This window comes from Musca vetustissima, unplaced genomic scaffold (assembly GCF_032173495.1).
Source record: "Musca vetustissima isolate MV318-11 ecotype Yass unplaced genomic scaffold, APGP_CSIRO_Mvet_v1 utg13054, whole genome shotgun sequence".
In the NCBI taxonomy this organism is placed as follows: Eukaryota; Metazoa; Arthropoda; class Insecta; order Diptera; family Muscidae; genus Musca; species Musca vetustissima.
Genome location: NW_026882742.1, coordinates 222,223 through 225,759, shown reverse-complemented (window position 1 = coordinate 225,759; position 3,537 = coordinate 222,223).

The following is a 3,537-nucleotide window of genomic DNA, read 5'->3' as shown; positions in this document are numbered from 1 at the left end:
ATGCTTATCGAGCTAAACGGAATATATCAGTGGGGACAGGTGGAGTAGAGGTGAGAAAAGGAAAGCAGAGAGGGACATATTCCTGTTGTAGTGTTGCAGGTGTATGTTTAACCAAATATTGTGTTGAAATATCTGCCTTTGCCAGCACAAAATAGAATCACACAAATCCACATACATACATTCATACAGGATATAGTGTTGGAAATTTTGCTTATAAGAATAACAGCAGGATATGTTCGTTCTTTTTTTTTTGGTGGGGACATACTACAAACATTGAAGCATATTTTTAGGCATTACCATATGTTTACAGGCTGTGCAAAGGTATTGTGTTGTCTTGCCGAATGGAACTGATATTAGCTGAGTGTGTGTATGTGTGTTAGTGTTTGGAGGACGGGGCCACCCTAAGTTATGAGACCACAGGATACCAGTGATTTGCAGCTTTGAATAATGTCACCTCCCTATCTTCTAGTTAGGCAAGGTGAGATAATTTACAGCCATTAATGGGCTAAATGTTTGGTCACATTGCTCATTGGAAATTATGAATAACAACAGCAACGACTCTTTTCTACTCACTTCGGCACCAGAAAATATGGAAAATGACAACCATTTGTCAAGTTCATTCAATAACCAGGGATTCGAGGAATATTGATGGGAAAGAGTTTAGAATTTAATAGGGTATATTAGAGGAGAACTGGAGCTGCATTAGGAGCAGCAAACCAAAGAGCAGAAGAAGTTACTTGCATAAAAGGATATTGAAGGGATAATGATCTTCACAATAAAGAAGGGAATACTCGATGACAAATATCAGAAAAGGCTTCCCTTTCTGTAAGGGTATAGTATGGTAACCCACTAATCAAAATCCCTGCCCTCTATGCTCCATGAAGTTTGTATATTTTATATGTTTTTTTTTTCAATTTACCTATGTGACCCGGTTTAAACAAAACTAACAACTTCACTCTCTACACCATTTTCCAAATCTAAATTCTCTCTCCCTCCCAAATGAACGAACCATTTTTCTGATGAGTCAGTTATTGTCCTTGTCATCCTAACATCACATCACAAAAATTTGCCAACAAATCCAGGTTATTTACATTGTTGCTGATCTTTCCAAACAATATCCTTCAACACCGTGATGTCCTGTTGTTGTTTGTCGACAGGATGTGTGTCTTTGGGTTAGCAACTTTACAGCTTATCAATGTTTTAACTTTGATGAAAGGTTGCCTTAATTTTGCTTATCGTCATATGTGTCCTTTTTGCTGCCTTTCTTTTTTTGTTGATATGAAAATTGAAATGATAAAGGATATCAGATAACACACAAAAAAAGGACAATGATATGTGATATAAGTATATAAGTTTTATTCTAATGAATAAAAATAAACTCGGAGGAGGGGTAGGGACACATTGAAAGTTTTTATGGGCTATCGAGGCTATATGTTCTGAATTTTTTAAAGAATATTTTTAAAAGGCACGGGTTTTTAAATAATTTTTAAGGACTCAAAAAAGGTGTAGATTTTTAAAGAATATTTTAAGGACTCACACAAGGAGTGGATTATTGCAGAATATTTTTTTCAAGGACTCATCCACGGCATAGATTTTTTAAAGAATATTTTTCAAAATACTCATCCAAGGCCTATGGTTTTTAAGGAATATTTTTTCAAAGGACTCATCCAAGGCGTGGATTTTTTAAAGAATATTTTTTCAAAGGTCTCATCCAAGGCGTGGATTTTTTAAAGAATATTTTTTCAAAGGACTCATCCAAGGCGTGGATTTTTAATGAATATTTTTTTAAGGACTCATCCAAGGCGTGGATTTTTTAAAGAATATTTTTTCAAAGGACTCATCCAAGGCGTGGATTTTTAAAGAATATTTTTTCCAAGGACTCAAGAAAGGCGTGGTTTTTTTTAAGAAAATTTTTTCAAAGGACTCATCCAAGGCGTGGATTTTTTAAAGAATATTTTTGAAAAGGAATCATCCAAGGCGCTGTTTTTTTAAAGAATATTTTTTCAAAGGACTCATCCAAGGCGTGGATTTTTTAAAGAATATTTTTTCAAAGGACTCATCCAAGGCGTGGATTTTTTAAAGAATATTTTTTCAAAGGACTCATCCAAGGCGTGGATTTTTTTAACGAATATTTTTTCAAAGGACTCATCCAAGGGGTGGATTTTTTTAAAGGACTCATCCAAGGCGTGGATTTTTTTAAAGGACTCATCCAAGGCGTGGATTTTTTAATGAATATTTTTTCAAAGGACTCATCCAAGGCGAGGATTTTTTCAAAGGACTCATCCAAGGCGAGGATTTTTTAATGAATATTTTTTCAAAGGACTCATCCAAGGCGTGGATTTTTTCAAAGGACTCATCCAAGGCGCGGATTTTTTAATGAATATATTTTCAAAGGACTCATCAAAGGCGCGGATTTTTTAATGAATATTTTTTCAAAGGACTCATCCAAGGCGTGGATTTTTAAAGAATATTTTTTCCAAGGACTCAAGAAAGGCGTGGATTTTTAATGAATATTTTTTACCAAGGACTCAAAAAAGGCGGGGATTTATAAGGAATATTTTTTCAATGACTCAAAAAGTCCTGGATTTTCAAATAATGTTTTTACAAGGACTCAAAAAGGCGAGATTTTTAAAGATTGTTTTTACAATGACTTTTTTTAAAGAATATATTTTCAAGTACTCATAAGAGGAGTGGATTAAAAAAAAAATATATATTTTTTCTTTTCATTCGTTTAGTACCCCCCTTAACGTATACATAATATCCCACCATCAGTATGATAATAATCATACGCCTTAATAACCCACCTAATTTCTTTAAGAGCTAGATTATTGTTTACTACATAAACAATCAAAAACCAACAACAACAACATCAGCTAGAGAATTAAAAATTATCTATTTAATTATTATTTAATAGTTATTTGTAACACTTTCAACACACTTTGTAGAAACTTCCGACAAATCCTTTGACTCCTATCTGGAGTCTAACCAAATGTTTGTGTCTGATGGATGGATGGCCATAATCGTTATAATTTTATATAAAAATTCCCACACACACACAAACATATGATGCGCACACACACACACACACACACAATTTTCATCCAAAGCAGCATCATCATCACAATGCAATTAATTAAAACTAATATTTATTTTTCTAACAAATTGCATTCTCAATTAGGCAAATCAAAAACTTTATGTAAATATTTTATTCGAAGAAGCAGCAGCAGTTGCAGAGCAAACATCAGAACAAAAAAAATTAAAAATTATTTTTCAAAATGAAATGAAGCTAAACGTATAAAGAGCGTTTTGAGTAGAGCAAAGTCATGGAGTACTTTTAAATAGAATTTCGACAATAACTTTTTAATTACTTTCATTTTTTGTTGGACACACACAGGCAAACATACACATACACACGTGTGTGTGTGTGTGTGTGAGTGCCCATTATTTGATATTTAGATATGGTGGAAGATAAGACAATTTGAAAGTTTTTGCAGCAAAAGATTGAAAAGTCAGTCAGGAATATTTGATTTGATAGTT